Raw genomic sequence first — 16492 nt, forward strand, 5'->3', positions numbered from 1 at the left:
TGTTGAATTAATTCAAGACTGTAAAAGATTCTGGAACTCAATAGCTTCAACATTCATATTATTATTTACGAGGATGTTCATATCATCATTTAGAATTATTTGTGATAACAATCAGAGGATTCAGGTAGAAAGACTGAGGATTGCTTTGGCAGATGGTATACAGTTAATTGAGGACTGCTAGTTCTTTCAGTACAATGACAAGATACTCAAACAAAGAAAAGTTGCCAAAACTGACCTTTGTACAACAAAATTGGTTTGAGGAAATAACGACAATTCCACCCTGCCTAAATGAATGGAAAATGGAATGGTGCAGCTGCCCTGTCGGAGCTGAGCCAGGTCTCAACTAGAAACAAAAACTGTAATTTCTTTTCAGTGGCAAGTTTATTGATTATAAAGGTCTTATTGGTGTGAGATCTTACATTGAATAGAGCCATATTAGTTCTAGGCCAATCTAACTGCGGTGAAGTGTGCAGAGTTACAGCAGGAATACTAATGAACAGAGCCACCCCTAGACTTTTGGGGGCCCCTCCAAAACATTGGCACCTTCTGATTCTTCTTCTTGGAAACCAATGTCAGAAGGTGGGGCCCTAAGCACAGTGCCTGATCTGTCTAGTGGGAGGGACAGCACTGTTAAGATTTCTAAATTTGCAGTCAGTGTCTCCACTTTAAAATTTTCGGTGGGCAGGAATTACAGTTGGAATAGGAAAGATGGTCAGAAGAAGAGAATAGTCAATAGTAGGATTAGTAATAGTAGTTAATTTAGTTTATCACTCCGGCTGTGGGTTTTCTTTCGGAAATTGTTTGAACCATGCAACCTTGCCGACTCTGTGATAGCAACGCTGTCTTTTCCAGAATTAAATTACATTAGCAGATGCTCTAATCCAGAGCAACTTACATTGTATCCATTTATACAGCTGGACATATACTGGAGCAGTGCAGATTAAGTACCTTGCTCAAGGGTACAACGGCAGTGTCCTACCGGGGAATCGAACCTGCGACCTTTAGGTTACAAGACCAACTCCTTAGCCATTATGCTACACGGCCACCACATATAAATAATAAATTCCAGTTATTGATATAGTCCATCTTGATTTGAGCACACCAGGTTTTAAGCCAATGGAGAGCGAAAGCAGACTGTAGGGTTCATTTCCTCTCCCGAACATGAGTAATGGGCTCGATATGATAATTCTTGGGATTGCTTTTTCTTTAATAGTGTTCAACAGTTTTGCGCATTGAGAATTTTAAACTAACGATTTCTAACGTCATTAACTCTGGAATGCACAATTACTACACCAATATCTTTGTGCTTCTTGAAAACTGTTTGGGATTTCTGTCATTATGACCGAAATGTGAGTGGCAGGAAGGCAAGAAACATACATTCTACCTGTTGACAGGGCAAAGTCCAAAATTCTGTACAATGACGTCTCTGATGGCTAAAAGATTGTCCGTTTGAGCATCTGAAAAGGCAGAAAGGGGAGCTAAGAGCTTCAAACCTGTTGCTGGTAGTGAGCTCAGGGTGGGGCGGTAGGGGAGACTGCCTCCTCTTTCTCTCACGGCATTGATGTTTCCAGGCGTCGGTCGTGGGCGCTGGAGTGAAGAAGGCTGCACCTGGTCTCAGCTGTTTCTTTGACTCCTGAATCAGGGACATCATATGTGGCATAGATGTGGCCAAGGCATCAGAACCCATACGGTCACATCCCCCTATGGTACCCCCAGGTCTAGGGAAGAGGAAAACACCACTGACCGCTTCAAGCCGGGCTTTCCTTTTCATGAGCTGTGTCTGCCACTAAATGAAATTGTGGATCTTTCGCTCCAACAACTCCAGCTCAGCATTCAATGGGGTTCAGAATCCTCCATAGAACTGGTATTTGTCTCCATTTAAGAATTAAATGAAAAAGATAAATACAATTTAAAAAAATAAAATGTCCACTTAGGGGAAACCATGAAAATAAAATGACAAAACTAAAGAATAAATAATATGAAGAAATAAATAGATAAAATATGTAAAAAGATGAAAATAAAATGGGCATGTTGGGGAAACAGTATAAATTAAAACTTAGGGATATAACATGTTAAAATTAAAGCGGACAGCATATAAAAGGCATAAAACTCATGTCAAGATGGGTAAATCGTTGACCTTCTTTGCTCAGCCATCAATTTACCAGTCTCAGCCCCAAAGGGATAAACATGCTGGGGTTTGGTCTGTGGGACAGCGGGGTCAGTGGTCACAGATAAAGACGGAGTAGGTATAGACTTAAAAATGGATAAAAGGAAAATGTGTGGATAAAAGCTCACTGGCTTTGCTGTCAGCAACTGCGCAGCGTTGGGCTTAAAATATCACAGGGTTTAGGTCAGGATTGCCATGTAGAACAACTTTAAAATAGGGTCAATGTCGTGCTTGGTCAAAATATTGGATTGGTGAAGATTGCTGTTCCTATCATATTTATCACAGTGCTGGTGTATGCATCTACCCTGTTACCTGCCCTGGGAAAACATACTGAAATTAGTCCAAATTCTTGGTAGTGAATTCGGGGAGAGCCAAGTGTCTCTGTTATCCATCCTTCCATTATCTATACCAAAGTATTTCTGGAAAGGGTCGCAGGGGGTGTTGGAGCTCATCCCACCATGCATTGAGGCCACCAATCTATCGCACCATTCACTCACACACTCATAACTATGTGCAGCTTAAGAGTCTCCAATTAGCCTACCTGCATGTCTTTGGGCTGTGGGACGAAACCCGGAGGCCCAGGCCAAGATTCTAACCCAGTGCTACCCCCTGCACCACCATGCCACCCTTGTATCTGTAATGAGTGAGACATAAATAAATAAATAAAAAATGTGAGTAAGCATTTTGCTATTTCTCTGTGTATCATTAGATGTGGCCACCTGCTCGTTTAATGATTGTCCTCTGGCACTTTGAATTCAGGGCTATAGGAATCAAAGTTTAATATGTTTCCAGGAATGCAGGCTGATTATTGAGCGATTGAACTACGGGCATGATGCGTAGGTGTAAATTATTTATAGAGCTCAGTTACTAGGCAAATCAGTCCATAGTATGTGCCATCCCAGAATATTGCACAAATGTCTGGACTAATTAAAACTATTCATGAGGAAAGTAATTACAGTTAAGACGATCCATCACTGAATTTGTAATGCAGTAAAGTGGAGACTGCAGTCTAAGAAGTTTGCAGATCTTCAGGTAGTTCATTTTTAAACCATGCTCTTCAGTGTTGTTTTCACTGATGAATCTGTAGTAGATTATTTTTGGTAAAAATATTATTTGTATTTGTAATATTCTCAGTGTAGTCCAGTATTTAGTTTTATAGCTGCTGTAACTACATTGTCACTGCATAAAGTGAATAGTAGTGGTCCTTATAAGAAGGCAATTTTACCCATCCAAAGATTTGTTTGTAACTGACATTACTATATGCAATGACACTTCTTCTGTCCTACCTAAAATATGAGAAGCATCCTCTTCAGAACTTCTGTTACTTATCTACAGTTGGTCAATATACTCCAGCACCCCTTTGTGGCAAATGCATTGTCTTATTCCTATTCTTAAAATCAACAAATGTTTTTGTCTATAATCTCCAGCTCAAACAGTAGCAGTGAAGTATAATTTCAGCGACATTCTTAGCTTACTTTGTGTAGGCTGCATGGTGTAGGTGTAGAAAACTAGGGTGGATGTGGGATGTACGATGCTTCTGCAAGAATTCATACATCTTGAATGAGGTTGTCATTTCCACCCTACAGTGGGTACAAGGTACAGATTTTCTTTCTGTTCGTGATATGGAGTCAGTTGCTGTTACCTGACAGGCTTGTTCCAGGTTGACTTAAATCCGCAATAAATGAACACAAATTTACTTGTTGAGGGGGTATGAGTGCTCACTGAACAGAAACGTGAGATGAGAGTAAACATTGAGATTGACAGATTGATAGTGACAGGAACAAAATTATATTTAGTGGCTCTGTCTCATGTCTCTGTTCATTTTCCATGAAATATGGAACCTGCGGTGAGGTGACAATCGAATCCTTGGCCACAGTCATGCGCGCTCGATATCTTTTTCCCTTTCCACAAATGAGTGAAAGGTATCAACTTATCTTAGAACTACTCTAAAAATTTAGTGGACAATGGTATTCCGTCTGTACTACTGGTCATTCTGTGTCACTGTGCAGAGCTGAAACATGACACCCCAGCTTAGGAAATTATCATTATTTCAGGTAAAAGAAAGTATCATGCCAAAGAAAATTGCTTGTGGTTACCCAAGGCCAAATTTCAGTAGGTCAAGCCAAGTGTTCAGTGTAAAAGCTAGGGGTTAAGAAGTGGATAACTACATGCTGTTGTGAGTATTCCAAACTTGATATAACAGATGAAGCTGCAGAGATGTTACTTCTCCAAAGGAGTTCTCTAGATTTTACGCTGGAGTAAATATGCTCAGTAAAAATGAGTGCCAATAGCCCACACAAAAATGTATCTCAACTCTGGAGACAAAGGTTATTCCAGTACACTGCTTTTGCTTTGATAATATAGGCTTATAGAAAATTATTAAAGAAATACAGTATGTGATTGAGGTGTGTGTAAGCATGTTTCCTGAAAATGCTTTTCCTATAACTAATGTGCATTTATATGAAAAAAATACGGGCAATGTAGGATGTGAGAAGTAGCCACCAGTTAAATAAATAGTAAATATTGACATATTAGAAGCTTTGTGGTGCTCAAATTATGCTGACATTTATATTTCAGTACACAATGCTCTCAGATACAGAACATGCAATGAAATTATTTGGAACATCCTATGTAATTAGAAAGCACCAAACACAAGTGATATTCTTATTTGGAGTTTGGATATTTCACAATTTCACTGAGTAGCACATTATCAGCACAAGGACATTGATTGATCTATAGAAATATACATGACTGTTTGATATAGCCACCACAGGGCAACACACACTTAGAATGGTACCATATGCTGCTCAATTTCTGACAGTGTTCTGAAATGAGTACTTTATGAGGTGGAAAATATGGTTGCATTCATGTGCAAGCTTGTGTGTATGTGTATGCATTTGTGTGTGCGTGTGTGTGTGTGTGTGAGAGAGAGAAAGGGGGGGGGAAAGAGAGAGAGACGTGCATGCATGTGTACTGTTTTTCAGTAAATCATTATCTTACACAGCAGTGTAGCTTGTTTTAATAATGCATGTAAAGATGAAAAACACAGCACAATGCAAACATTGATTTTGTTCTTATGAAGGGATAGTATACTTACTACAACTAAATGCTGATAATAGGTAACCTTGAATAGAAAATTGATATTGAAGTATTAGCAACAATGTTGCCATTTAGCTATTGTATATTTTACATCTCATAGAATTTTAATTCAACAATACAGTCATGTAATCCTTATGGTATCAAATAAATGACTGTGCTTTTTACATTATATTGCTGTTTCACTTCTTCATGCATTTCACTTGCACAGTATTAAATTTCTGTTATTTTTACATCAGTGTAGTATGTTTCTTTTCATATAATATATAATATTGTGGTATTGTTCACTAAAGCAAGCAATAAATAAACTAAAATGTATTGCTTGCAATATATAATAATAAGCAAGCAAATGCATTTTCTTGAATACTCCATGCTCTTGGGAATTCGTGGGAATTGTGCATTTGCTTACTAAGACTTTGTGGAATCACCTACGTGATACATGCTGCAAGAGAACGAAATAGGCCATTCAAATTCAGAAGTTGTTCTAAGAGGAAGATATGGACACACACTGGTTAATGCATGTGGGTGAGGGTGCTCAACAATGGCAAAATGCATCATCCTGCCAATCACAAGCAACAAATTGCTTCAGAAAAAATAACCCCACAAGCATTGAAAAAGGCCATGGTGCAAAGGCTCATGGGATTTAGTCACTATAGAACTCAAAGTATCTATGTTATATTTAGCATAATAGATTAATTCTACATCATAGCAGATTGCCGTGTTTTATATTTAAACCAAAGGCCTTTCTTTAGGCAAAAAATGAAACACATAAATGCTTAGCTAATTATCCTCGAGCACTTTTTTATTTTTTGTATCCTCCGGTAACATACCCCGAAGGAATGATTTAATCACTTGCATTAATGCATTTTAAACAAAGTAATTCTGAGCTGATTTACTGTTGGGGCGTACCGAACAACAGAGCCATTTTCCTGCCAAGAACAGCGAGAAGATTGATGTGTATCTACTAAACCTACCAGGATTGCTGGGTTCCCATTAAAAGTGTATATCACTGCTACACGGAGAACAATAAAAACACAGAATGTAATTTCATTGGAGAAGTTATATAGACCTATATATTTACAGGCCCTTTGTGTGGGTGGAGAGATGCCTGCAGTCGCATTAAAAGCAATTCTGAAAGTGCTGACTGCAACTTCTCTTAGAGATCTTTCCTTACTGAAAACCAAAAAAACAAAACAAAAAGAACTGTGCTAATCCTTTACACATTATATATTGTTATATTCACAATTCCACACCGTGCCATCTGTAATTATTATTATTATTATTATTATTAGTAGTAGTAGTACTCTGCCACCCTCATCCACATATCTGACACAGACACCTGAGAGCAAGTGCTTTACACCACACAAGTCTCACAATACTACAGGAAAGACCTGGGATGAGAGGAAAATCTGACTGGCAACCTGTGGGCACCTGACTTGTAGTTTGACGGAACACATGTAGAGGTGACCCATGGTCAACCCACCCTATTCCTGGAGAAACATAATTTCTGATTCCATGTCTGTGTTATCCATCCATATCACTATATGGCACTTACTGCTTCTGCAAATTAGGCTGAGAGTGCATTCATATTCTAAGGCAAGCTTTATGTGACTGAATACATGTCATACCATAACAATAGAATCATATTCACATTGAGCTGAAAATGACTTATCAGCATGAAACCATAAGCCTATTGTAAGCACATGCTCAACAGTAAAATTTCTTGTTTTCTCCTGTCAGATAAAAAAAGGAAACATTTCAACACAATGGGCCTCATTCACAAAACATGTGTACGATCATCATTATTGTCTTATCTGTATTTGTTCATGGCTGTTTCCTTATGCAAATGACATGTACAGCATTGCGCATAAAATTTACTAAGTCAGCATTCATCATCTCACACACCTGGGATATGCACAAAAACAAAGGTCTGCACATGTCATGAATCTCATATAGTTTTTTCATTGGAACATTTTAAAGAATAAAAGTAAGAATAATTTAAGGAAAGTTTTGTGAATGAGGCCCAATATGTTTAATTTATAAAAATCTTGCTGCTATCAGAATCATTTCAAGTGATAAATGTGACTAATCAGATAAAACAATTCCTAATATTGAGAAGGTTTTCCAGGTAATTTTATTATAATGTACATGCACGCATCCTGAATGCAGACCTTCATTTTTGATTCAGTAACTCAGTAACATCAACTGCTGACACATAAATGTACTCCAATAAGCCAGAGCTCAAATGTCAATTTAAAGGTATCCTCTGGGATCAGACTTCCCCTCGCTAGTAGGAATATGTCCCTCTGTCTCTCTGCTACTGATCTCTCAGGCACGTTTTAGGATTCATTGTAAACCAGTGACATTTAGCCTTGAAAAGCAGTCATGGGCCCTTTATATCTGCAGAGATGAATCCAAAATGCTGACATCCACAATGAAAATAGCCTCCTCTAATGACCTGCTTACCCCGACTGATGCTATCAAAGTTGACTTGTCACGCCGAATTGTATAGTCCAGAATTAAACCTCGCTATAAAACAAGACCTGTAAATGTTTACCCTCAGCTGTCTTCCTCTGAGGAAATCATAATGGAAGAACACTCCAGCAGTTGGCTACAAATGCATTAGACTCTTGTGTGCTGTTTCAGAGATGAGGGCCAGGCGAAACTTAATCTGAAAAGGGTTTATTCTATATTCAGTTTTACAGAATTTAATCAAGGTGAGCACCACTTGTGGCGATTTATGCAAATACTTGTGGGGATGTAATGTTTGTGTAATTCCTTACCAATTATCTTTATAAAAAAGGCAACGGTTGGGTTTAAAGAAACACATTTTTATGAAAGAAGGGAATTCTAGTAATTCTCAAGTACTCTCATACACTGATACTTATAAATGACTACAAGATGCAGAGTCCAGTCAATGTTCCACAAGCGTCATGTTTGGAGAGTTCATTCCAAGTGCTTTGTACTTCATTCAGTTTAGATATTTAGACTATGGAATGGATTAGAAGTGACATTGAAATCTGAACACACTTAAAATGACAAAGTTGACTGTGGGATGCATTTGCAAGGTAGGTATGATAAGGATGCATCCAGTCTTAGACCCAGAGATGATCCATCCCAGCATTGCTGGAATTGTTTTCTCTATTTTGTTAACACTCGGGAATCGAATACTTAGTATCTAAGTTATGTAGGCTCAGAAGATTTAGCTTTCGAATAACTGCTCAGCTTTTTATCTTAGAAGAGCAAAACAAATAGCATTTATAACTATACTGCTGACTCCTTTGAAGTGAGGAAACAGCTGGTTGAACATTGACTTGAGATAAAGCTCATTCAGAAGTTAATCAGCTGGTTGGCAGAGCAGCACACTACATTGGCAGCTAGCCCTAATTAGAGGGGTAATACACATAGAGCCAACCCAACCGCAAGTGACAACCTAATTCCTTCATCTTTTTCAGAGGGGGGAGTGTTTCTATACCAGATAGATTAACAATAAATAAATAAACAGATAAATAAAGAGGACATGGACTTCATATGAATAGTTTCAAACTTTCTTGCTTATAGCTATCTGGGGACCCGACAGTATGCAACTCATTATTATCTTCTCTAAGTGCCACTCCCATCCCAGTTCTTAATTCTCTCTAGATCAAAGAAGAAGAAAAAATGCAGCCCATAAATCATTATTTTGGTAAGGGTATAAACAGTACTAGGCATTTGTGCATAAATAGAGCTGAATCTGTGATGAACCCCAGGACAGCAGACATCAATTGGAGGATAATTTAACCCTTGAGCATCAGAGGATTGATCTGCATTAACATGCGTTCAGCCCTTAATCCAAGACGAAACCATTTATGCTGATGAGCCCCATGAGGCCAGTTTTGCCACAGAGGATAATCTTTATCAGAGTGCTGGGTTTAAAAAGAAGGCCACTTATAATGGTTTTCAAGACTTACCAACTCACTGTCTCTCACTGCCTTTCAATTATGATTTGCTATGAAACTTGTTTCTTTATTTCTGAGGCTGTTGTATCTGATTCATGGAATTGTAGGAAACATCAATTTTCAATACGTCATAAATATAAAATCAAGACTTAAACCTTTAAGCATGACACTGATTGGCTGTAAAATGGATAACGGAGAGGAAAATGTCAAGAGAATCACATGAAGTTCATAGCATGCATTTCTTATGCCGCAATACGCTAAAGGTACAATAACAGCCACCTGCAAGGTATTGATTCAGTCAATATGGTACCACTGTGCAAGTCCAATAAATGTTGAGCACTGAAATAGATGTGCTGGCTTAATGCAGAACGCAATTTCCCATGTGGCACAGCAGCTGTATCCGCACAGCCACTTGAAAATAATGCAAGTTCCTATCAGTTGCTTTCATGATGGTTGATGATATTAAACAGGCAATTGTAGATTCAGCTGTTGTCTATTCACATAAACATTGATTGTGGGAATGTACGCATTATGCAGGGAGAACATTAAATTGCTGCACCTTGGAGTTAATATCTAGGACTTGAACCTAATTGAATTCTGTATTTTCAGGTGGATCTATACTATAGAATTCAGAAATGCAGAGAACCTTCTCTAATGTCATTAGAGATCAAAGCCCATTCACCTGGCAATTAAACATTTGACAGGAGAACAATTAACTTATTGGCATGATACAAGAACCTGCAAGATGTATTGACATCAATACATTTGAATTCAATGGAGAAAACTTTTTTTCTGGCGCAGGCTGACTGTGCATCATTGCGTCTCACTGCAAATACTAAGATACTTGTGTTGTCTGCAGTGAAACCCATGAAGGTGAAAGTGTGGAAAAAGAGCACTTTCATGAGTTTCAGAAGAGATTTGTGTCTGATCAGTGTAATTCAGCAGCCCTTGGCAAGCGCTTTGGGACTTAATTATTTTTTATGGGCTCTCGTAAAATTCCTCAACTCAATTTGAGCTACTATAAATTTGTCTGAGCAAAGTGTGGCAGGTAATTTCAAATTACGATCAAACTACAGTTCGTTTTCAATGAGGAAAATAGTAGTAGTACTGTAACTTTGGGTAAATGTCTTAAAAAATAAAAAAAATTTTCCACAAATGAAAACATGTTATAAGCCGTGTGTCCATACAGCAGATGGGCACATACAATGTCTGTCAGATTATTACTGGTCTGTGGGCCAGATTCACTTAAAGCTGTGGTCCAGCCACCTGATTTCATGGTTGGATTACAGAGGAGGTTCTGTCGATTTTCTTCCTTACAAAGACTCCAGACCTCTGAAAATTAAGAATCACTGCCATTGCTACAATTCACATATCACATATGTGGCTAATGATACAAATTCCATCCCTTGCACTGATTTATGTCTTGCATAAAGATTATGAATTGATATTGCATGCTCTGCCCTGTATTAGCAATTCCAGTCATGTACACTTGGGTGCACAATCTTATCATCATCAACTGGCTGCCTAGTGGTGTGTGATGCAGATATCCCAAGCTATTGGTAATGCTTTACACATCTAAGCAGTCTCAAGCATGCAAGGTTGTGTTGGCAGTTATTCATATGGAGGCCGGTGATGGACATGGTGTAACCTCCTGAACCCTCTCTAGTCCTCACACACCTCTTGCTCACCCAAACAGCTTTAATTACAGCGAAATAAAAAGATCTAGCCATAGACATGCCATTTTCAGTGCATCATTTGCCTTGCCCTGGAGGAGACGCAATGCGTTCCTCTTTGATCAAATCAGCTGATGATTAGAACTGAGGCAGTCTTTATGGCAACACATCAGAACAGTCCTCTGAATCTTTGGTAGGCTGGCAGGAGACGGCATACAAACTGTCCCCAGGTCACACACATTAATGTAATTGCTGCACTCCAGAGTAATGGACTCAAGGAATAAAAAGCAATGAATCTATGAAACAGCAATGGCTCCAGTACCTCTGTTTTATTTTCTTTGTTTTTGGAAGTGAAATGAAGATACTCAAGAAGATCACACGCATAAGTATATTGCCTGCCAAAAAGAGTTTTTTTTCCATTTCAATCTGTAACTGAAAATACACACAGGTCTCATTAACTAAGTCTTCATTCTCTTAGCTTGCTCTGTGTTTCTGCGCTTAGGCTTTTTTGGAGAGTGCTGAATTAAACTAAATGTTTTGTTTCCCAGATTGTGTCAGAACAGGCAGAAACCATCAATTCGGCCAACCCAGCTGGTTATTACAACTTGATTGCTGAGGCATGTAATTAACTGGAAGCTTTTTAATTTACCTTGTGAACCGTGTTTACAACTTTTCTAAGCTGCTCCCACAATGGTGTCTCAGTCATTGGACATGCAACTTTGCCAGGGTCTCGCAGGCATACTGTAGAAACTACAAGTCAATCAGTCAGTATTTATTGTATGTTAGCATTTAGGACTTAAGCAGTTTCATATGACGGTTTGAAATATGCTTTGTTGAATGTGCATTTTTAAGTGCAGAAAGTCATATAAAGTTTCTTGATTACAATGGGATCATTAGGGATTTGAATCTTTGATGTGATAAATACCAATTTAAAGACCACATTGTTTTGTGATGGAACGATTAAGGAACACAGGGTTAGACTGCATATATGTTTTAAGATAGAAAATTGTATCAGTGGATTTTCTGGTTTGAATCACCACCTCTGCGTGGAGCTCTACAGTACCTTCACAAAATTAATGATTGCTTTAAAAATGTACAAAACATTTCTCTTTTTTCAACTAGTCTCTGCTCCTAAAACTAGGATTAGATCAGGATTGATTTTGGACTAAATTAGTTTTGAATTTAACTTAAGACAACATTGTGCATCTGAACTCATTAGCTAGAATGCACACTGTTGGAAAGTGACATCATTTTGGTCAGTTTAAATTTTCTCGTGTTCTTGAAGTGAATTATGCAGCTGGCCAATGGCTGATCACGTCTAGAAATAATTTATTCTTTTTAAAATGTCTTTTCTTCCCTTAGCATTAGACATTGATATTTTTACATTAGATTAACTGACATAGTAGTAGAAGTAGTATTAATATTAGTAGTAGTAATAATAATAATAATAATAATAATAACTAGACAATTCCTGCAGAAATTGTGAAGTGTGAAGTGTGGTTGCCGCCAATGCAAAGTCGACTTTGTGCTGAACAGAGTGAACAGTGTCTGTAGTATGAGCAGAAACAGAATATTGTGTATGTGCTATAACATCACGGCAACGAGTTGATTTGCGACACATGTATACAGAGCTAAATTAACTCTTCATCAAAACTTGAAGTGTGCAATGGTGTTCAGGGTGGTTGCTAGGGTGTTGTTAGATGGTTGCTATGGTGTTGTATGTGGTAACTAGGGTGTTCTAGGTGGTTGCAAGTGTGTTGCTAGGTAGTTGCTATGGTGTTATAAGCAGTTGTTATGGTGTTGCTAGGTAGTAGCTATTGTGTTTTATGTGGTTGCTAGGGTATTCTAGGTGGTAGATAGGGTGTTGCTTGGTGGTTGCTATGGAGTTCTAGGCAGTTGCTAAGGTGTTCTAGGTGGTTTCTAGGTGTTGCTAAGATATTCTAGGTGGTTGCTAGGGTGTTGCTAGGCGGTTGCAATGGAGTTCTAGGTGGTTGCTAGGGTGTTGCTAGGTGGTTGCTACGGAGTTCTAGACAGTTGCTAGGGTGTTACTAGGTGGTTTCTATGGAGTTCTAGGTAGTTGCTAGGATGTTGCTAGGTGGTTGCTATGGAGTTTTTGGCAGTTGCTAGGGTGTAGCTAGGAAGTTGATATGGTGTTCTAGGTGGTTGCTAGGGTGTTGCTAGGTGGTTGCTATAAAGTTTTGGCGGTTGCTAGGGTGTTCTAGGTGGTTGCTAGGGTGTTGCTAGGTGGTTGCTAAGGGGCTCTAGGCAGTTGCTAGGATGTTGCTAGGTAGATGATATGGTGTTCAAGGCAGTTGATAGGGCGTTCAAGGTGGTTGTTAGGGTGTTGCTAGGTGGTTGCTATGGAGTTCTATGAGGTTGCTGTGGTGTTCTATGTGGTTGCTATGGTGTTGTATGTGGTTGCTAGGATGTTCTAGGAGGTTAGGGTTAGGGTTACAGTAACAGCTACGGTTAGGTTTAGGGTTACAGGTAGGGTTAGCGTTAGGGTTAGGGTTACAGCTAGGGTTAGGGGTTGGGTTACAGCTAGGGTTAGGGTTACAGCTTGGGTTAGGGTTAAAGCCAGGGTTAGGGTTAGGGTTAGAGCTGGGGTTAGAGTTTGGGTTACAGCTAGGGTTAGGGTTATGGTTACAGCTTGGGTTAGGGTTACGGTTACATCTGGTGTTAGGGTTATGGTTAGGGTTACAGCTAGGGTTAGGGTTTGGGTTACAGCTTGGGTTAGGGTTAGGGTTACAGCTTGGGTTAGGGTTAATGTCAGGGTTAATGTTAGGGTTACAGCTAGGGTTAGGGTTAGGGTTACAGCTGGGGTTAGGGTTAAGCTTATGGTTACGATTAGGGTTAGGGTTAGGGTTACAGCTAGGGTTAAGGTTAGGTTTAGGGTTACAGTTAGGGTTAGGGTTAGGTTTCCAGTTACGGTTAGGGTTATGATTATTGTTACAGCTAGGGTTATGGTTAGGGTCAGGGTTACAGCCAGGTTTAGGGTTAGGGTTACAACCAGGGTTAGGGTTAGAATTACAGCTAGGTTTAGGTTTAGGGTTTCAGCTGGGGTTAGGGTTAGGGTTACAGCTAGTGTTAGGGTTAGTGTTACTGTTACAGTTAGGGTTAGGGTTGCAGCCTGGGTTAGGGTTAGGGTTACAGCTGAGGTTAAGGTTAGGGTTACAACTAGGGTTAGGGTTAGGGTTACATCTAGGGTTAGGGTTAGGGTTAAAGTTAGGGTTAGGGTTACGTTTAGGGTTACATCTAGGGTTAGGGTTAGGATTAGGGTTACAGCTAGTGTTAGGGTTCGTGTTACTGTTACAGTTAGGGCTAGGGTTACAGCTGGGGTTAGGGTTAGGGTTACAGCTAGGGTTATGGTTATGGTTACAGCTAGGGTTAGGGTTAGGGTTAAAGCTAGGGTTAGGGTTACGTTTAGGGTTACATCTAGGGTTAGGGTTAGGATTAGGGTTACAGCTAGGGTTAGGATTACAGTTAGGGTTAGGGTTAGGTTAGGGTTACAGCTAGGGTTAGGCTTAGGGTTAGGGTTACAGTTAGGGTTAGGGTTAGGCTTACAACTAGGGTTAGGCTTAGGGTTAGGGTTACAGCTAGGGTTAGGGTTAGTGTTAGGGTTACAGCTAGCGTTAGGGTTAGGGTCAGGGTTACGGTTACAGCTAGGGTTTAGATTTGGGTTAGAGTTAAAGCTAGGGTTAGAGTTAGTGTTAGGTTAGGGTTACAGCTAGGGCTTGGGTTAAGGTTAGGGTTAGTTTTACAGCTAGGGTTAGGATTTCAGCTAGGCTTAGGGTTAAGGTTAGGGTTACAGCTCGGGTTAGGCTTAGGGTTACAGCTAGGGTTAAGATTAGGCTTACGGTTACTGTTACAGCTAGGGTAAGGGTTAGTGTTACAGCTAGGGTTAGGGTTAGGGTTACAGCTAGGGTTATGGTTAGGGTTCCAGTTAGGGTTAGCATTAGGGTTACAGCTAGTGTCAGGGTTAGGCTTACAACTAGGGTTAGGGTTAGGGTTAAGGTTAGGTTTACAGTTAGGGCTTGGGTTAGGGTTAGGGTTAGAGTTACAGCTCGGGTTAAAGTTTGGGTTACAGCTAGGGTTAGGGTTAGGGTTACAGCTAGGATTAAGGTTAGGGTTGGGTTTACAGTTGGGGTTAGGGTTAGGGTTCACCATTGAACAAAGGACTCTACAAAGTCCAATGAGGCATCGCACAACTCTCTATTACAAGCTGTTAAAGAGCTCTCAAATAATAAACGTTGGCAATTTAAATGCATGGTGGAATGTTCACCCTCATGATGTCACAATGCTCTGTCTTCAGCTGCTAGAGGGAATTGTGATGTCACGGGGGTCAACATTACACCATTCATTCTCTATGGGGCAAAATTGCCCACAAAAGTCGAATTTTTCAGAAACTGTGCCCCAAAACTTTCCACAAATTGATAGCACACCTTTCCCAATGAATTCGCTCAATTTGACATATTGCACGTGTATGTGGTGCTAAAACTACGGGAGGAGTAGCGTTCCAAAAAATGGGTGGAATAAAGAAGAATAATATGTGAGATAATAGTAGTGTGATTGCCAAAGGCAACCACACTAATAATAATAATAATAATAATAAGCATTTGTCATACATTAATGATGTGAAAATATTTATTTTATAGAACATGATGTAGACCACTGCATACTACATTCCTCCTTTACCCTAAAGCCATGAAATCTGAGGGCCCTGTGACCAAACAAAAGACTCAATTTTCTGCATAGAAACACCCAGTATTTTTTTTTTTGAATGTCTTAAAATAGAATAAGTTGTTTCCTCAGCTTTCACCAAACAATCTGGGCTGTTTGCATGGTCTAAAATGCTAATTTAAAAGCAGCAAGTGCATTTTATCCATGAAGGACACTAAAGTATACAGCAAGCAGGGTAGAGCCAGGAGTTTGAAGGATTATTTAGATGCTGTACAACAGCGTGTAATCTAGCAGTCTGCTGGGAGAGGAGATCAGCATTTGCACTTTCACAATTCTGATCCTGAGAAGACGCAGATCCCATTGAAAGTTCATGCTCATGAATAGAAGGGCATTTTAATTAAATGGCAAGTGCTGCCCAGACTGTGTGCTGCCCCATTGGAATATTTTGTTTCTGTATCCATTTATGTGTGACTTTTGAATTTTACAGTGCTGAAGTTATTTTATCACTTTCAGTAAGCTTTTATCATATGAGTTCAAGCTGCTTGGTCTGATTCAGTCACAAGAACACACATTTTTCATCCCATCAAATCATTAGCTGATTTTACAGGCCTAGTAATGTATTTGAACACCCATGTGTATTCCCAGGCCTGATATGTATTCTTAGACATTTCTGATCAGTGCTGTGGTTCTATACAGCATTGATGCACTGCCATAAATCCTTGAAACAAGGGCCTCAAGTTGAATTACACATTTGCACAGTCCGACATTGTGGAAACAAGGTGTATATAATAAGTCAACATGAACTGTAAATCAAAATCAGTCATCATATTTCTTAGCAGAGCCTTCACATTTACCCATGATGCCTCGCGTTTCTTAGCCAAGGGCCCTTTTCATAGCTCGCATGACTCACGCCTTACACATTTCTTCTTTTTGTTCTC

At 39.4% G+C, this 16492-nt stretch overlaps 1 protein-coding gene across 1 annotated transcript in view; it reads left to right on the plus strand.

Moving 5' to 3' along the window:
- The window catches only part of klhl4 (kelch-like family member 4), a 69389-nt gene that overhangs the window by 21538 nt on the left and 31359 nt on the right, over window positions 1-16492 (plus strand). The window lies entirely within an intron of this gene.

This window comes from Anguilla anguilla, chromosome 3, assembly GCF_013347855.1.
Source record: "Anguilla anguilla isolate fAngAng1 chromosome 3, fAngAng1.pri, whole genome shotgun sequence".
Taxonomy (NCBI): domain Eukaryota; kingdom Metazoa; phylum Chordata; class Actinopteri; order Anguilliformes; family Anguillidae; genus Anguilla; species Anguilla anguilla.